This window comes from Chiroxiphia lanceolata, chromosome 4, assembly GCF_009829145.1.
Source record: "Chiroxiphia lanceolata isolate bChiLan1 chromosome 4, bChiLan1.pri, whole genome shotgun sequence".
NCBI classification, from domain to species: Eukaryota; Metazoa; Chordata; class Aves; order Passeriformes; family Pipridae; genus Chiroxiphia; species Chiroxiphia lanceolata.
In genome coordinates, this window is record NC_045640.1 from 71,243,222 (window position 1) to 71,263,006 (window position 19,785).

General features: G+C 41.2%; 1 protein-coding gene across 1 annotated transcript in view; it reads left to right on the forward strand.

Moving 5' to 3' along the window:
* The first annotated feature begins 83 nt into the window (after nucleotides 1-83).
* TNIP3 (TNFAIP3 interacting protein 3) overlaps nucleotides 84-19,785 on the forward strand; it is a 58,237-nt gene continuing 38,535 nt past the window's right edge. Inside the window, exons 1-2 of the mRNA XM_032684969.1 lie at nucleotides 84-1,957; nucleotides 9,141-9,273. The gene's annotated coding sequence lies outside the window, so the exon portion shown is untranslated. The remainder of the gene's footprint in view (nucleotides 1,958-9,140; nucleotides 9,274-19,785) is intronic.

Consider the following 19,785-nt stretch of genomic DNA (forward strand, 5'->3'; position numbering starts at 1 on the left):
TTTGCCACTCCTGCTGAGGGTAGGTTGGATCCTTTAACAGCCTGTGAAATGTCAGTGCTCTCCTCTGTCATCCCTTTTCTCACCTATGGGACCTATGGGACCCTTGCAGTAATTTAAGATTCTTTGGGGGCTTTCTGCCCTGGAGAATAGGGCTTAACAGTGGTTTGTTATCATAGTTTTCCTCAGCAAATGTAAAGTTTAACTGATTGGTGGTGAGAACTATGTGCTTGGACAGAATGCCAATTTATTTTAAGCTTTTTGTTTATTTGCACTGCTAATTTCAGTGACAGGTTTTAACGACCATTTTACAAAAACTTCCAGGTATTTTATATTTTTGTTTTGTCTTACCTGTTTCTTCTGTTGTCTCATGAAATATTTTGTCAATGAATAACTGTTCTAGTATTGTATTAATTTTTTTTTTCATTAAAATTCCTTTTTGGGTTTGTTGGTGCTGTTTTGCACTAGGGAGCACCTGCTGTAAACTTCACTCTTTGAGTTTCTCTTTGTTTAAAGATTCATGTAAGCTTGTATGTGCCTCTTTAGGGATTAAATTCCAGTCCTGTTACAGGTGCCAGCTGTTACTGTGACCCTTAGAGCTGTGATTTAAAGGGCTTTGCAGAATAAGGTGAGAAAGGGGAAAAAAACTTCCAGTCTCTTGGTAGAAGAGATGTGATGAATGTTTCAGCACAGATATATGTGGCTATGGTTAGACCAAATATAAACCAAAATACAGAAGACAGTTCTCATGCTGTTCTTAATACTAACTATATTATTTGTGCATTTTTGACACAGAGGTTTTCTTGGAGCCACATAATCTTTTGAGAATTCAGAGGTGCAGGGAATAAAAGATCTGTTATTGACTGAAGCACAACCAAGATTTTGCCCGTGTTTTTTTGCTTTTAAATCTGTCAGGGCCTCAGCTTTGATTAACTAACAAACCCAGTTGGTCTATTGAACTGGGTCAGTTGTTAGTCCAGACTAGCAGCCTGTCTCTTCCTGCTTCCATGTGTGTGGCTGTAACTCAGAGCTCCAAGCCAGGGAAAGCTGGCACTGCTGTGGGAGGAACAGCCCTGCTGTCCCCCAGCCTACCTGTGCCTGTTCCCATCTTACAGCAACAGAATGACACGGAGCATGTGGTCACAAAAACTTCTGGCTGATGATTTTACTGGAGAACAGAAAAAATAACCGTGCTCATTCTCCTAAAATGAGAATATTTATCAAAACTGTTGTGATCTGGGAGGAAAAATTGTCTTCGTTATGAATTACTTGTAATTTCTTTGATTTAAAGAGAAACTTCTTTTGTTCTCAGCTGTAAGGGGCTAAGCCTCAAAGTTACAATGAGATGATGCCAGGAACTGGCATGCTGATGGAGACAGAAGAACGAAAGGACACATTCAGCTGAGCAGAGACTGGGAATTTGAATGGACCAGGAACAAGTGTCAGATGTGTGAGCTTACTCAGCTGATAGCAGAGAGTATTAACAAGGAACACAGTGAGCAGAAGGGAATGTAAGTATAGTGGTTGTATGTGCTGCCTGCAGGGTGTCTGAGTGTGGCAGAAGCTGTTAAATCAAGGGATCCAGCATTGGGGAAGGGATGCCTGAGAGATGAGAGAAATTACACAAAGAGCATTGAAGATGAGGCCCAGATTACTATTGCCCAGGAAAAAAAGAAAAGGAGTAAGTAGATGAAAGGATTTAGTAGAGCTGTTGACATAAAGAGATGGGATAGGAAGATAATCATGGCAAGCTATGTTTTTATAGAGATATATGGGATGATCGGAGTGTTACAGAAGTTGGGACAGCTTAGAAACTGTGTAGAGAGCAGTCTGGGGAACAGAACAGCATCTCCGCGCACAGGGCAAAAGGCTGGGAAGAGCAAAAGCTGCCCTTTTGGTGCCTCTGCAAGTGGGAGCTGTGGAATGGAGGAGGAGCTTCGCCGAGCTGAGAAGGAGACAGGTAAATGTGGATTTAATGCAGAAACACAGGACTTTAGATTGCATGTACTCCTTCAGAAACATTCATATAACCTGATTATTTCTGTCTATACTCAAAGTCCTGCTTTGACACGTCAAAACTGGCTTCCAGGGGTATTGCTGGAAATTCAAGCTGTCATTAGCTGCTTCTGTCGAAGCTCCAGTGAAGTTGGTACATTATGAAGTTATTTTACAAGCTCTGGTGATTTGAGATGAAAAAGAATCCATGTTATTAATATTTAGTTAATAATTCCTTGCAAGTGGCTGTAGTTCCTCAAAACTCTCAAGATGTGAAGTCCTGCTCAAATGTTAAGTAGAATTTCTCTGACCCTGTAATAAATTCTGATTTCAACTATTATTTTCAGTGCTGCTATCAGCATGTGGTACTATCTTTACCAGCTTTTGGTAACTGCTGCCTACATTGTTTCCTGTTCTGGGATTTCTGGATTTTGCTCTGTCTGGGCAAAAGTGGCAATTTTTGTCTTGCTGACTTGTCTGTAAGCAGCTGTGGTGAATCAGAACTGCCTCATCCACATTTCATTTTATAGAGGTACGAATATGTCTGTTTTAAAAAATGATCCTTAAATATTTATGATGTTTGCATTGGAAAAAAAAAAATCACATTGGGGTAAACGGGTGTTTAAGGCCTTCCTTGACCTGATGCAACTGTAGGTGAAGCTTAATGTGTTTCCTCAGATTGGGCTGAATAACAAAGTAGGTGCTTTCCTTGGATTCAGCAGCTGATCTGTAACTCTCTGATAGGTACATCTGGAGGAATAAGGGTCACAGACTGTTTTATTATGAGAGTTTAACCCCCCCAACTCTTCAGCCACATCAATAAACAAAACATGGTCAGACAAAAGCAGTAAAACCTGGCTCCTGTTACTACTGTAAATACAGACTAACAGTCCTGTGAGTCAGGTTGAGATCCCATCTGTTTTGCTGCAGAAGGGCTGCCCTACAAGCCAGGGTTGGTTTTGAGAAGGTTTAAGGATATTTACCTGTAACATGTAAAAGGCATCTAGAAATTTAGTGGAGTCAAAAACAAACTTTTGGAAATGCATCTGTGCCCTGTAGGGTGCTTAAAACTCAAACCAAGACTTGAGGGATGTCTGCTGCCTGAAAAATGCTGAATTTTGCTGTTTGGCCTCCTGTGGAGTAATACAAAGCCTTCTGTGAAAACCTCTGATTTCCTTACATTTTCCATTTTTTTCCTCAAAGCAGAGACTTCTGCTTATTTCTTATTCTTTGGAGAAAGAATTGTAAACCCGTTGCCCCAAACAGATTTTGGCATATGGTCAGTCTGAGAAAGGGACTCTGTCCTAGAATGACATAATATTGTGCTTGAAAGACTTCTTTAGGTCAGCACTCCTTTCTTGGAGGAAAAAAAATCTCTTTTTCTAAGCTTCTACTTGAAATCTCTTTAGAGCTCTCTAGTTTTTATTTGCTTGTTCCAATGGCAACACTCATTTTTTCTAAATTAATCACACCAAGGTTCCTCTGGGCTCTCTCTCATCAGGTGAGTTTACTGTTCCCTTGGACATGGTCCTTTTCTCCTCTTATCTTTTCCAAACACACATGATCAAATTGTGTGCAACTTTTCAGCTGAGGCTTTAACAGTGTGTATTCCTTATGGAATAAAAATTCATCCTTCCTGGCATCTGTATCTTTGCTCTGTTTGCCAAAATGAAAGTGCCTTCAGATGCTTAACTTTCTCCTTGTACAGAATTCACAATGTATGACTGAAAACTTGTACTTTCATTCCTCCTTATAAACTGGAAAATCTGGTTTACAGACTTGAAGTGATTTTTCCTACATCTTAAACTTACAGCTTTAATCAAAATCAATCTCTTATTTACATCATCTTTCCTCCCTGCTCCTGAGAAAAGCCTTAATTAAATGATTTAAAATTTAAGGCAAGGTCTCTGTAATTCTCTTGTTATATCTTGGAAATACGTAGAAGGATTTCAGGCTTTTTCCATGCACTTGTAGCTGATTTGTAAATCCATTTTATTTTCCCATCTGAAATAAGTGTCCTTGTTCCTTGTAATTTATGCCACCTTGATAAATATTCCAATGTATGTACATATAACTGTTGCAGCATGAGACATAATTTTCCAGTAATCTTTTTATTTCATTTTCTGCTTCAACAGTTTGCTCAAGCAAAAATTACTCAGGATTGACCTGTACTTTCCACTGCTGAAGAATGAATTGTTGACTGACTAAATAAAGCAGAAGTGCTACACATCCATCCCACTGGAAGGGAAAAAGATTTCAATTATTCTTGGAAAAAAAAATAATTTTTTTTCCTAAATAAGATTTCTGTTTGTAAAAGAAGGTGGTCAACGTATTTTATTTTTTTTAAAGCTTTCTTCTTACTTACCTTTTTTAGGTGTCTTTCCCTTGTGCCCAGGCTCTGCTGTCAAGAGTGGAAAAGCTGCTGACTGGCCTGTGGGATGCACTCAGTGAAGAGGCTGGGTTACAGTTCTCCATTTGTATGAGGGCTACTTTCTGTACTCTGCTTGTCGGGATTCCAGTGACATCCCTGGGAACCTCCTGCTTTCATAGCATCCCTGACCTCTGCAGTTGGCTTTGTTTAAGATCACTCTTTCCCAAAAGCAAACTTTGTTCAGTGAGAAGTCAAGCTTTGACTTCTGCCTTTTGCCTCGCTCCTTTTCTTTTCTCATCTCGTCAGTTTGGTTTACTTTTTCACTTTGTCCATATTTTTAATCCTATTGCTTTTCCTCAAGCATCTCCTTGAGTTCCCTGTGCCCTTATCTCTTTTATACAGATCACAATAACCAGGCAATGAATTTTAATGCTGAAGTGAAGCAGTCCTCTGATTCAGAATTAGTATTCCATCAGGGCTGGCTATCAGATCTGTGAACTGCATTTCCAGCCCTTATTTCAGGCACCCTTGGAAAGACCTTGCCCACTCCACTGGCTACATTTGGCTTGCTTTTGGTAAGAAAGAAGAGAAAAGAAGAGAGAAGAGGAAAGAGAAGAGAAAGAAAGCTGCATTGAGAGAGTTGATTTTTCTTGCTACAAAGAACGAGTGCAGACGCCTCTCCTCATTGTAGAGATGACAGCTTATAAAAAGGTCCAGTAACTTTCTTCTGGGAGTTTGTAAGACACACTGTGTAGTGTCTTTTGTGTGTGTGACAACAGAAATGGAACGTTCTGCTGCTTCTTGCCTCTACCATATGTTTTCCACAGATACATCTGTTAAGCACCCAGTTTAGCTATTTAGTGGGTTCAGAGCTGAAGAGTCTTAAAGACCATGCACTCTGAGAACAAATAGAAGATATATAGCACCTCTGTGGGTAAAGCATAAAATATATCCTACTAAACATCCTAGTAAATCCTCGATCAGATTTGAATTTTGAAGAGCAGATTTGGGGCGAAAACACCTGAGAAAATCTCTTAGCCCTCTGCAGCTCGGTGCGTTGTTGTGGCCTCGCTCAGACTGTAGGTGGCATCGTTGCTGCACAGGAAAATCTGTGCTCTTCCCGGCACTCGGAGGAGAATTGTTATACTGCAGGCTTCTGGAAGCACGTATTTGATGGGAGGGTTTGGTAAGGGTTTGCTAAGAGTTCCTCTTTCCCTAGAATTAGCACTACGAAGAAACAAAGAGAGAGGTGCTGGATTGTTTAATTTTTTTTTCTTTGTGAGCTGGTGCTTTGGAAAGCACTGGTTACACAGCTCTTTTCCTCTGACAGTGCTAATAAACACTGGGTCTCTTCAGTTCCCAGTGGGAGCTGCATGTGACAAGGAATTTCTTGCAGGATTTCCGTATTTTCATCTTTGGTGTTTCTGTGCTGTTTTCTGGGATACTGCTCACAAAGCTCACAAAGGTGCTATAGCCATGATGTGTTTTGGGGGATACTGAGGTTGAAAGGCTACACTTTTCTGATTTTATCGGCTTAAACATTGAAATCTGCTCTTGGAACTTTTAAAATGATGTTTTTCCCTGCAGAAAGAGAATGTTACTGGCAGGAAAGGGAATGGATCTGCTCTGATAGGAGAGAGGGTGCAGTGTGAGGTCCATTGGACTTGGCCATGGCCTCACACAGTGAGAGAATGAAAACCTGAGCTAAGGAGCTGGAGCTCATGAGTGACCAAGGATCAACAGTATAAACAATCTAATGGAACTTGGTTTTGTTGTTTTGGGTTTTTTTGAGTCTTTCCTTAGATGTTTTAAGTTTTCATCTAAAATTCATCCCATTTGCTTTCCAAAACTTCTATTTTCCAAAATAAACAAATACCACACTTAGGTCTATTTTGGTTTTGAAGCTGAGCATTTGAAACAGAAATTAGTAAATGGACCTACATTAAAAAAAAAGAAAAAAATAGAGATCAAGGCTCTCTGAAATCCTGCAGACAACTCATTTCCAGACTCCCCAGAGTGTGCTAAAAGGCCCATAGCTGTAGGCATCCTGCTTCCCAAATCTGGTGATATAGTGGAGGGAAGCCAAAGGAGAAATGGGGAGAAAATAAAGGGTTATTTATTAGCAGTCAGAAGAAATCTTAGTTCCTAAATGGTGAACTCAAAAATGTAAAGGTTCTCAAAAAATGATCTGTTTTTATTATAGTCTTCACAGATACTCATTTAAACATTTTATGCACCAGAAAAAAAACCCTCTAAAATCTCAAAGGGAGTGAAAGAACATTGCTATTGAAGTTTAAAGAAAGCAAGAAATAGCCTTGTACAGGGAAACAAGATTAACAACCTGTCAGGATCAGCTGTAAAATACAAGCCTTGCCATAGTGATGTAAGTGAAAGCTTCACAAATACAAGGACAAATCAACAAATTATTATTTGAACTGAAGCATGGAAATGGAGCATAAGAATCCTTTGTCATAAATTTGCTCTGTGCTCATGAAATACTAAAGTTTTTTTACGAGTTATTGATGTGTGTTCATGAAGTCTGCAGTGGAATAAACCCACTTTTCTAATGAGTGGGAGGAGCTCAGAAGGCCATAGCCACAAAAGTGGTTGGTTTGTTTGCAAAGTCACCTGAACTTGCTGAGTTTATAGTAATCATCTGTTTTGAATGGAAATAGTTGATAATCATGTGAAATACAAGGCAAACACTGGTTTTCTTTTTTTTTTGGAGGAGCATACTAAAGAAATATTACTTTTTTTAGCATGTGGTATTTTCATTTCCAAAGTAACCTCACAGAGTTTTGAGATTAAAGAGAAAAATATATCCATTTTTTCAATTAACTGAATTAATTAATCCATTATCTAAGTAATCAATTCAGCAGCTGTGAAGAGGATCCAAAACACAGCCAGCAGTAAGGGAACTTTTAGTTTGACCAGTTTGTTTTGGTATGGATTTGGGTCAGATGTTCTCGGAAAGCAGCGATACTTCAGTTTGTCACAGTTGCTTATTCCAGTGGTTATGGGCAATGCTGTTTTGCTTCTGCTGCTTTTGCAGTACCCATCTTATTCCTTCCTGGGTTTTAATGCCTTTTAGAGATGCCAAATGCTCCTGGAATTTTTGTTCCTGGAGGCTGCGCTGCAGTTGTTGGTGTCTGGTTCACTCACGTCTGACATGTGAGCTGTTGAGAAGTTACCTCTGCATAAAATACAAAAAGCCTTATGATGAAATAAAGGGGAATGGGGTTATTCAAGGGGTTCTTTCAAATAAGGGCCAGTGCCCAACAGCTAAAAGTGAATCAAGTTAGGTCAGTCCTGTGGATCACAGGAAGGACTCGGCTGCTGGCATCACGCAGGGAATTCTTTGGAAGCTGACGTGTATCATAGGGGTGAGTTGACTCATTTCTGCAGCACTGGCTGCAGGGCAACAGCCAAGGGCAGTCATTACACCTGGTGCACCTGAGTTTTTGGAGCAGGTGAGCACTGGGGCAGTGATGTGCCTCTGCACTGCTCACCTGGGAGTAAATATGTCATCTTCTAAGGCTGTGAATCACACTGAGTTTTCAGAGAATATGAGAAATTAGTCACTTGAATGTGATTTCTGTGTTAAGCATGGTTTTCAAATGTTAATTAACCTTTAAGTTATACATTATTTTTTTCAAGAAAGGGAAATATGTGAGGTAGTTTGTGAGGTATTTTGTTTAATCCAACATAGTAGTTTTGAATTCATGCTGTGTTCAATAGAAAGGGCCTTAAGCAATAACCACACCATTATATTTGATAACAGATATTTGCAAAACATCCGTGTGTCTCTTAGGGACGGGTGTGAAAGGTGGGTATAAAACCGTGAGTGGTCAAACCAAAATGACACAAAACATCCTTCCTGGTATTAGCATGGAGCTGAGGCAGAGCTGATGGTTGATTTTGTTCCTTTTTCTGTATTAGTAGTCTGAAAAGGGGGGCAGCACATCTACTTTGTAAAACCCATTACCAGTTTTTCGAGCTAGTCCATTAAATGTTGATGCCTAAAGTCGTTTGCATTTCCCACTGATCTGTGTGTACTCGGTTCTTTTACCGTTCAAATTATTGCTTAGCACACTCAAAGGCAAGCGCTGCACTAGGATGCTCCTGCTCAGGCATTAACTCATTCCGTTCGTGTTTTCAACATGCTTCGTAGGAAGGGGAAGCATCTGTAGGGGAGGGTGTTTGAGGAGTGTTTTGGCTGGTGCATCTCTAGTGACACCTTGTGGGAAGTTTCATAGAATCGTCTATAACTTTTTTTTGAGGAAGAAATAGGATTGTTGGGCAAAAAAGTTGCCAAATGCTCCACACAGGATACACTTAAATCTCTGCACTTGCCTGAAGTTAAAAATAAGCTATAGAGATATACTTTCTCATTGTTGAAATTGTTCCTTCTTTATCCACTGAGGTGTTACACACTTCACCCTGTGTGTGGATATACATATGGTATTATCTAGAAATAAAATTTAACTTTTAAAAATAAATATGTTAATTCACCTTAGAGGGAAACATTCAGAAATAGGAATGTTGTGGATCAGTTGCAGCTGCCACAATTTAGATAAACTCGGTACATGGGTCATTGTCCTGCTCGGTAAAGTTTTGCTGTTCTGAGGAAAAACTGGAAGGGAAAAAAAGCTCAAACAATTTTTTTTTTCTGTTCAAAACTGGGTATTTGGAGAACTTAAGTCAATATTTCCCCATCCTTTAACTGATGTCCCTAATTCCACTGATAGTTTTCCTTGTTTCCATGTCTCTTGTCTAGATGCAAGCGCTGGGCCACCTGAGCCTGGGAAAAGTAAAAAGGGGTCTCTAATCCCTGAATCTAGAAGTTAATCCAGAGGACCTGTTCTATTAAAAAACCTTCCAATATGAAAGAATAACAGTTTTACAAAGAGGTGAGTTTGACCTCTTCTAATTTATAAAGTCACTAAGATTACACAAACAAGAGTGATGAAGTGTTGGCCAGTTCTCTTCCAGCAGCCGCTGTGGAGAAACAAAGCTGTTTGATACCCTCTCATGTTGCTTTCCTTTTAATTAATGCATATGCATACTGCCTCCTTACCTCTTGCTTTCTATGCCTGGCATTTGGAGGTGACATATTTGACTTGCTGCTCAGTTTTGTGGTGTTTCGTTTTCGTGCTGATAACACGGGCAGAGGCAGGTGCTGGTGTTGCCTCCTGTTCCCATCTCTCTGTAGCAAAGTAGAACTTCTGTAGCCAAACCCAGTACAGAGATGATACCGAAAGCTGCTCTCCTCAGTCAGCAGTACCACCTTTTGTTGGGGGACTGCAGGACCATCCAGCTGTGCAGTTTTTATATGGCCCCTGGGTGGAAGCGGACTGATGGTGTGACTTTGAGGCAGCACCGTGGTTCAGTGGCACAACCACCCCAGCTTTAGGCTCTGCCTGCTGAGCTTCCCCTCAGTAACATGATGCCACTGCAGACTTACCGGTGTGCCAGTGTTCTGTGAGACCCTCATGCACTGGGCAATCCCAGTTACTAAAAATCCCAGTTACTAAAAATCCCAGTTGCTGGCATTTGTATTCGAGGCAGGAGGCGTCCCCTTCCTATGTACAGCCTACGTATGAAACAACCCACGGAGTGTGTAACCACCCTCCTGCTTTCGCTCTGCGGGGGAGTTTGTCCTTACTAGAAACAGTAATTGCAAAAATGATCTTCAGATTTACTGAAAACAGTAGAGGGCTTTGCACTGACTCATGGAGGGAGCCCAGGTATTGGGGAGGGGCTTGCTGCTTGATAACACATTTCTCTACTGTCTTGTGCAACAGTTAAACCAAAACCTGGTTCTGTGGCAGGGACAATACAGTAGGCAGTGTGTATGATGGTTCTGTCCCTGTCAGAATCTAGAATGAATAGCAAATTGCAAACCCACTGCTGGCTGATGAAAGCAGCCCTGCCTTGGCTCAGCTGGGTTTCAGAGCCAAGCCTCACATTTCGGTCTCTCGTCTAGTTTTGCTTTTAGAATGAAAAATCCAGTTTGAATCATGAGCCTTTTGCTGAAATAAGAGCCATGGCTCTTTTTTCTGTAATCATATCACCTCCCTGGTGAATCCTTGGGCTCCCTCTTTGCTGTCATCTTAGCTGATTTTTGTTTGCTGTGATGTTCATTGGTGCTTTACTTCAGGAGGAAATCCCCTTTCTTTCAATGCCTTGTGATGAGTCACTGCTGCTGTTTGCTTCAAACTGAAGGGGATTCCAACTATAAAATTGTATTATTGCTAAAATAGAACCCTGTTCCATTGCGTAGGTTGTAGCTTAAAACAGAGAAAGGTTTGGGGGAGTTGGAGGGTAAGCAAGCAGTGTTGCTGCTGGTTGTTTATGAAATTGGGGATTAATGGTAATTCCAGTAACAAGTGAGCAGTTTAGAAGTTTAGTAGATCAAAACCAACCTCTAACTGAAAAGCAGTTGTGTATCAAGTTCTGTACATAAATAACAAAAAAAACCCCCCTCAAACCATACTAGTTTGTGCTTCCAGCAATGAATATTAAGATTGGTTCAGCAAGAAGCACAACTTGATTCAAGCTCTTCTTTTGTGTGTGTGTGTCTGTATTTTCATTGTGGATTCAAAATTCAATTGCTTTAAAACTGTTTATTTTGGCCATAGAAGGTTGCTTTCAATTTTCTTCTTTCATTATACATCTGACTGCCCTCGCCTCTATGTTGCTGTTGGTTTAGCCCTGGTGCTTTAAGCTACAGTCTCCTGAATCCATCTGGCACTTTCTTTTGTCTGAAGTGACTGCTGCAGCTCTCCGTCGTGCTGGAGTTTTTGTGAATTCCCAAATCTGTGGGTGTGCACCCAGGACATGGAGGTTGCAATTTGAAGTAGGCTTTGGTCCTGCCTGCTCATCTCTGCAGGGGTCTCCAGGTAATCCAGGTCTATCCCCTGAGCGCTTCCTTTGCACCCTCTTTCAGCTCTGGATTTCCTTCCTTATTTTCAGAGTTCACCTGAGAGCTTCTACAGGCTACAACAAACCAAACCCCAAAACCACAGAAGGCCCCATTTAAAGGCAATTTTTGTATCAATGTCTTTAATGTTTAGATCTGGAGGTCTGTGGTTATATACTGAGATGTGGTGGCTATTGAGCACTGAAAAGGACCATGGGGTTGCTGAAAGCACCACAGTAACACTGGAGTTTAGAAAGAGTCTCACTGCTGGTTTTGCAGCACATTGCTGTAAAGGAAACAAGTTAATAAAAGCCACAAAGATGTACGATTTCCCATAGCCTTTGACTAATGCTGTAAGTAAAAGAACAGCTGAAAAACCACTCTTAGCTGAAGGTGAGGGGATTTCCTTAGGAAGAATGCTTGGAAGGGGCCTTGCTCCGAACTGGGGACTTCAGGAGGCATCGTTTCCTAACAGAAGTGTCTGTGCTGAATGGGAGGACGCAGACAACTCCATCTATCAACCCCCAAAATCCTTTTGGCTTTGTGTCTTCAAAGGTATTTAATGCTAAAGACTCAGAACCCTGTACCAATGCCCTAAATTGCCTGATGTATGTAGTGAGATCTCTACAGAGCCAATTAATGCCACCTCGACACTTTGATCAAACTGTGAACTGCTAATATAATTTTTTTCAATATTTATTTCTATGACCATTACTATTTTTCTCCTGTGGTAGGATGTCTCATCTGAATAATCCTCTCATGAATAATTCCTCTTCAATGTCCACCTTCACTTTGCAAATGCTGAAAGTGCTTTTTTAGGAGATTAGGTTGAAGTCAACTTGAATACTTACCAACATTTGGAAGACCTAAAGGTAGTAATGGGATATTTATCAAACTCCTTGGCACTCTGCTGTGGTTTAAAGCTTCCTTCAAAGTAGGATGCAGAGAGAAGTACTGCAAAATTTCGAGTAGGGTTATAATTAATAGGTGGATATATATCCCTCCTTTATAAAATAATCCTCAGTGTTTAATGTCTTTTCTAGGTTGTAATTGCTGGGCAAGTACATAAGAGATGTAAAACTGTCTGCTACAGCATCCTAGTGCTCCAAGAACTTATCTTTTTTCATTTTTTTCTTTTTCTTTTTAAAGGAAAAAGTAAAAGAAAGAAAAAGGACCTTATCTCTGCTACAGCAAATGGCTTTTCCTGACATCATTTATAAAAATTAATCATTTTAACAACTTTTTTCTTTGCTGTTCAAAGAACTTTTACATTTTTCTTGATTGTTCCCCAATGCCTATACACAGCCTCTGTCTATGTTTTATGAGTAAAATCTAAATAACGCAAGGGTGCAGTTTCCATAAAATTAAGGTCATGTGAGGTGGAAATAGCAGCCTAAGATCAGGAGTTCCTTCACTTTTATAGTCCTTTCTTTTGGTAACAGGAAACAGCTCTGAGGCTATTTGCTTCGGGACAATGTATAGGAGGTTTTGCCTTCATAAATTTGATTGTGTCTGCATCTTATATGATGGAGAACTACCCTAGAAATATTTGGATCTGGCTTGTAACAACAGGAGAGCTTTCTCTGGTGTGATTATTAGCTTTACCACACACTTGGACAACAATATAGCACAGTTGTGAGCAGATATTACTCTCGATTTCACAAAAAGGTAAAATTAGATTCAAATGCTTTATGGTGGTGGGGAACAGCTTCTGGTTCATTGTTATGATGAACACTTGTGTTTGTGAAAAGGTCATCAGATCCTCCAGAGAAGCTGGCAAAGAGTGCAATTCTCATCTGAAATGTCACAGGCGTGTCACCTTCCTCTCCTCGAAAGTGCCTTTCCTCCTGTCCGCCAATAACCAGGATACCTCCCGTGGGATGCCTTCATTCTCCTTTGCCCTTTTGGTCAGCTGCAAACCCAGGTGAAGGCATCTTCTATTCAGCCCCCTGTGCTGATGGCAAACACCAGCTCTCACGGGGTACAGCAGAATTCCTTCTTTTCTTCCTTGCTTACATTACTCCCCTTTTCCTTTCATTTTTAACCCAGACTCGTGTAGCTCCTGTGCCCAGTTGACAAGGTACAACCTATAACAGTGGTGGGAGCTGACAAAGCTTTACTGTCCAAGGCAGAGGCTTTTCTGTGCAATAGTGTTTCATGTTGTTGGGTATCATCTTGTTCCATTCTTGGCCCTTTCTGTGGAGCTGTCCTCTGTTCCAGGGGAACACAGGAGCTCACTGCACTCCTTGCTGCAGAGAAGAAAATCACAGAGCAGGAACTCAGTTTTGTGGTAGATCATCCTGTTGAGAAAATTCTCTGTAAGTCCTCAGGGCTTTGTGTCTGATTTTATTTTTTGTAGCTCAGCCAAGAAACAGCCAAGGCAGAAAAGTGTCTGCAGCTTGAAGTTTGTGCCAGTCACTGAACCTGGGTGAAAATGCTTTGCCTCATCCAAAAATACCCTGTCTCCATGAGGTAAAGGTCACTTTTCTGTCAAACCACTAAATGCTGCTTTAAGATTTCACTGACGTAGGGAGTAGTAAATTTAGTAAAGCTTTAGGGTTGATTTTCTCGTTAATTGGCAAGCAGGTGAAAATACGTATGGGTAGGAAAGAAATCTTTCTGGAGTCAGTGCAGAAACACTTTCTTGGAGGGTTCAGACATTACTTAAAATCAGGTTTAATTCCAGTTTGGACCGGGAGTTAAACACTTCAGTGTTTCAGTCAAAAATGTAGTGGTGGAAACCAGTGGGTGGAAACCAGTGGTAGAAACCTGGGGAACAAGGTGGTCTTATTGCCCAGAAAAATGGGTTTGTAGTCAAACTTCCTTGGTACTAAGCTGTGTGCTTGAAGTTTATAGAATTGACAAATGTGATGGAAGTGATGTTCTGCTGGAACTTACTGCTGTAAAACCTTTTTTCATGCTTGCTATCGTATCAACTTCATGAACATCTTCAGGGAAATCCAGTCAAATACCATAAGTGTGTGTATGAGTAAAAATATTCATTGAATTGCCATCTAAGATCTCATAAAGGAGCTATGGCATTTCCAATTTTTCCATAAGGAAAGGAGAATTTGTTGTGGGTGGTCTTCCACTCACAGCTAAGCGCTAAAGCCACACAGGGAGCAGGAACAAAATGAGTGGGAAGTGCCTTGACTTTTAATACATCTCAGGCAAAATCTTTGGAAGTCCAAGCTAAAATGAAAGCAGTTCACTAAAATTTAGGGTAGAACTAGGGGGCAGCATCTTCCTCCCTCAGAAAGTCACTCCTTCTGTGAGCACAAAAGTGTGTTTTAATTCTGTTTGAAATGCAAATAGAGGTACCCTCACTTTTAAGTCTTTAGTTTGCCTCAAAAACATGACAGCTGAGACTGGCAGTCTCATTGACCTGGGACATGGGAACTTGTTTAGGAAATATAGCAGCCAACCTGTTTCTGAGTGAAGCAGAGGAGAGTATTTCAGCTTGAGACAAACCAAAGAGTGTGGGAGCAGTTCTCATTTATGCACGAAAGAGAGGAGGGCAGCTGCACACAGCCAGGGAGTAACACCTGTGTGGAGAGCAGCAGGCTGCCTTGCTGCGGAGTGAATGCCCTAATCAAAGTATAAATTAAACCCAAATCTCAGAAAATTTCTGGACAACAAATCTGTTTTCAGCTTCCTCTCCAGAGTATTGGAGTCCCAAACTGTTTTGAGCACTTCTGAAACTGTATTTTCCCCCTCCCCCCCCAGTCTCTTTCCTTCCTTGTAGTGTGGTCTTTTCTCTCCTGAATAATACTTACATGGCAATTAAGCCCTTTAGAAGTCACCAAGGATCCGGTACTTTAAGCTGTTGTCCTTGCATTATATTAAATTTTCTCTAACCCATTTCCTTATTTTTCCCCCATGGAAAGCCCCTAAACAAGCAGTTCTTCAGTGGACAATAAAATAGTCTGAATGGCAGCCATCCAGCATGGCCTTTCTCTAGATAAGTGGCTTGGCTATGCCTAAGAAACAACAAAATTTTTATTATTCAGTTGTTTGTGGAGTAGCCAAAGGGATTTTCCTCTTCTGAACAAGGGGAATGGGGAGGTCAGGTAAAAAGGTGCATGTGATTTCTGCTGTACCCCCACAATTTTCCACTGGAGGTTTAAGAGAAGGGGTTCCCCCTTCGATTTTTCCATTGACTGCTTTTCTCTGCCTCCACAAAACATTTGGTTGTGCCTGCTTTGCTGTGATGAAAATGTCAATGTTTTGTATCACCGATATTTGGAGAAGTTAAGAAAGAAACACTGTAATTGTTTATAAGTCAGGCTGGCTGTGAAGCTGCTGTTAACAGGAAGGGAAGAACCCATGTTTCCATCCTCTCTCTTGACTCCTGGGATGGCACACAGACTTCCAGGGAAGAAGGCACCTGGCTTTGCCTCATCCTCCATGAGGAGAGCACTGACTATTCCTGGCCTTCTTGGTGGAAACCACAGTGGGTCAGTTGAACAGGTGATGGAAATTAAAACCAGGAACTGCACACAGGGAAGGTTTTAATTTAGCCCCATCATTGTAGAGCTGACAGATGATGACAAAATGACAACAGCAACCACCCCCTGAACTATTTCCAGTCCCACAGAAATTAAGCATATTGGTCAGCCGAAAGTCAGAACCTGTGTTTGAGTCCAGTGAAAGCCAAAAACATGGAAGGCTGAATTTGCTCTACTCTGTGTGAATGCATTGCTGAGTAAGATTTAATGCTATTCTCTTCTCAGTCATCTAGTGGGAACAGTGTTTCTCCTCAGAGGTGTGTCTTTGGGCTTTGATTTCCTTTGCTGCTGGAAGGATTTGAGTCTGTGTCACCTCCCAGACAGTGCTCCAGCAGTTTGCTGCTGGGCTGGTGGTGGTGAGTTTCAAACCTCCCCTGTGGAGGCTGTTCTGCTTTTTATAAATGCTTAGATAAAATTATACTAGAGATCAGGGTAAGGAAAAGTGACTGAGGTGCAGCTGAGTGTTCACTGGACACTGTTCTGAGGAGTGGAAGATGCTGGTGCCATGGGGGCCTTTTTAAAAATTTATTTTAACTGGGCAGCCTGTAAATCTGAACTCTGTTGGTAGATGTCTGAACCATCAAACTGAAGTCATGGACGTTTTCTCCAACAAAGTAACAGTAAATACTTCATATGTAGTGGATGACTACTATTGCAAAAGACTGGAGAAATCACCCTGCAACTCCAGCAGCTAAAACATTTGTCCAGGAGGTGCAAACGCCCCTTCAGGGAAAGGCAGGGTAAAGAATTAGACCTTGGTCTCCCACATCCTGACCCTGGCCTATTGTTTCCTCTGTTATAATTGCAAATGTCTCCAGAATAATTTTGTTTTAACAAAACTGCAGTGAATTGAACACGGATTTGCAAATGATTGCTCTCTGTGTGCATGTGAGAAGCTGAGTGTGAATGCTTTGACAGAAAAAGGTCCACCCTGCTCTACTGAGCAGCTGTATTATCTCTGCTGGGAGGAGGAGAATGCTCCCAGGGCAGTTAGATCACTAGTATTTCCAACCCAGAAGACAACAGGAATCTCCTAAAAATCTCAGTCGTTTTTACTCCTTGATGCAGAACTGCGCAGGTTTTGTTGTCGTCAAAACTGAAACTGATACCAGAGTCAGGCTTAGAGATGAACGTTTTTCTGAACTTGCCTGTCATGAATCTTTCATTTTTAGGTGACAGCATGCTAATGTTAATTTTTATCAGCTGTGAAACTTGATTAATCAACTCCTGTGAGCAGTGGCCTGTAGCCTGAAATGAACAGCATGCTCTTGAAACTGCTGCATCACTTCTTGTGCGGGTGAAGGGGCGACGTTTCTGCAGCTTCACCTCTCTGTGCCCTCTTCCTCAGAACGAAAATCAGATCTGATGTTGGAGTGTTTCTGGTCGGGGCAGAGCTGAATGTCACTGTCGATGAGGAGGCTGGAGCCGCTCAAACCGAGCGCTGATTGTGCAAGGGAAACCTTTAGAATAAACTCAAATCAAAAAGCATTCCTAGAAATGGGTCCCTGACCTACTTGCCCCTTACAGTAAATTATTCTGCTTCTGGATTGATATTTGTGTTCTCTACCTTTTGGGTTGATGCAGCTTTTCCACCGTGCTTAGAGCACTGCTGTTCCCACCGCGCAGCTCGGGCTGGGGCGTGGGCGGGACGTTGTGTCACCGTTCCATGGTGAGCTGAGGAACGAGAGGGAATCCTCTGTGGTCTCTTACAAGCAGTGCTTTCAAGTAGATCTGTGTGGGCTGTGTTTGTTTGAGAGAGATAAATATGCTCTCAATGGTAGAATGACTTTAAGAAAGGGGTTTCCCTAAGCCTGGGGTGTAGGTTAAACCTTGAGATATATATAAATACACACATATACTTTGGCCTCCAAACCACTTAGTTCTCATTTGATTCAGAGAGCCTCTATTTGAGACTAGTATGTCCTAACCCAGCAGCACAGAGGCAGACACCTTCCCTAAATATGGTGAGTAACCTATGCATTTATTTGGAGCTTGTGTCAGTGAGTCTCTTTGCAGCCTCACAATGAAGTCATGTACCTCTTTTCCTTGCTTATCTACCAAAATGACCTCAAATCTAAAACCTGATACTTCAAAGGTGTGCTTTTTTTTTTTCCTAAATAGCTTTTTTATTTCATCACATTGTTTGCATAGAATAACTATAGGAATTTTCTTTTACTTGCTTTTCTTGCATGAAGTTGGACAAAAAAGGTACAGCAATAATAAAGGATTATTGACATACAGAGCATTAGGACTATGTCACACAGTTACTTGGCTGTTAAGTGTAGTGATACAAAGATTCAGTGCACCTGTACTGGGTTTGTCCCACATTCCTTTCTTGGATTATGCTTCCGCTGAGACCTTTGGAGGTTTCACCTGTTCTGTAGGGTCTGGAATGTTCCCTGTGCTACTGATCCTGCCTGGAGCAGGCACAGGATTCCCTTAGCTGGATCTGTCATTAGGACATCTGCTACAAATTGTTCTCTATAATCCCTGCAGCATTTGAAGCTGGGCTTTGTGTCTGGGCTGGGTGACACTTTGCTTGCCTTGTTGCTGTAAACTGGTGTTAATGCTGCATCTCAGAAATAGTTTTGATACATTCCCACCTCGAGTAAGGAATACTTGGAGCCACACTATTAAAACCTTTTTTCAGGACCGGTGGTTTTTGCTACCAGAGGGCACATGGCTGTCGTGTCAGGGCAGCTGTAGGAGCTCCAGACTGCTTTCCCTCCCTCCTCTCAAACTGCCAGTGAGGATTCCAAAATGCTTCCAGCAAAGCCTGGAGAAAGAGAGCTTCTTAAAGGGTCATCTTCCCTCGGCTTGCTTCTGGATCCTCAGCACACTGTGACACGCTGCTGGCACAGTCCTAATTTCCAGTGGCAGCAGTGCCACATTTCCATGAACGTGGGAGTACTGGAACATATGGAAAGCAATATATATTTCCAAGTTGTTTAGAGCTGGTGTTCCTGCTGGCCAAACAATGCCAACGTTTTTTTACAACTGGCTAGTTGGGTTGTTCCTACTTTTTTATGGGTTCTTTCTCCTTTATTTTTTTTTTTTGTGCTGGGATTTTGAAGCTTGGCTGGGGAGCATGAAATTTAAGTAGAACAGAGCTGCATTCCTCATCTAAATCAATCCTTCTGCCCTTCTTGTAGGTGCACAGATTTTTGTAGGTAGGTCTGCCTGTGGCTTGAATTCTTTTCTCACAGCCTGGCTTCCTTCCCAGCCACGTGGGCCCTGTACTTGGAGCGATCTTTCTGCTACTGTTCTACCCTGTTATCCTGCAGAGACTCAATTCCAAAGTCATTGGAGTTGATGGATCCTAACTTTTATCTCTTGGCTTGGATTGCACAAGAAATTCTATCCTTTTTCTTTCCTGTCGCAGTTTCCATGTAGTGACATCTCTATTAAAAATTTTTCAGCAAAAACATCTTGGGCACTGTCAATGAATATCATAGTTATTAATCTTTTACCCTGCAGTATTTTCTCTTTTCATTTCTGTATTTTATGTCTTGGAAAGTTCCCTATCCCTATTTTGGCAGTGAATAATAATAAAGAACCATTTTTTTGCTGCATAATTTAGGGCTGGCATTCAAAAATATATAAGTACTTCCTTCCCATCTTGCCCACCTCCAAATAATTAAATTGGATATAGATAATGAGAATACCATTGGAAAGGCTTATGCAGTGCTATTCCATGAAATATACCTATTTTACAACTGGTTTTGTGTAGATTTGTACAGATTTCTGTATATTTGACAGATCTGTGGTTGCTTGATAAATGAATTTTAAAGAAATTAAGATACTAATTTTTGAGGGCTTTATTTTATCAACATATTTTATACTTTTTTTTGGAATTGTATTCTATCAACAAGAGTTTGCTTCCATGGAAATTGTGCACAGTTCATGGTGTATCATGGACTTTGCACCTAGACCTGTGTGCACTAATAGGCTTCAGCTGAACCAAACATTTTCCCACGAAGAAAAGATTTCTT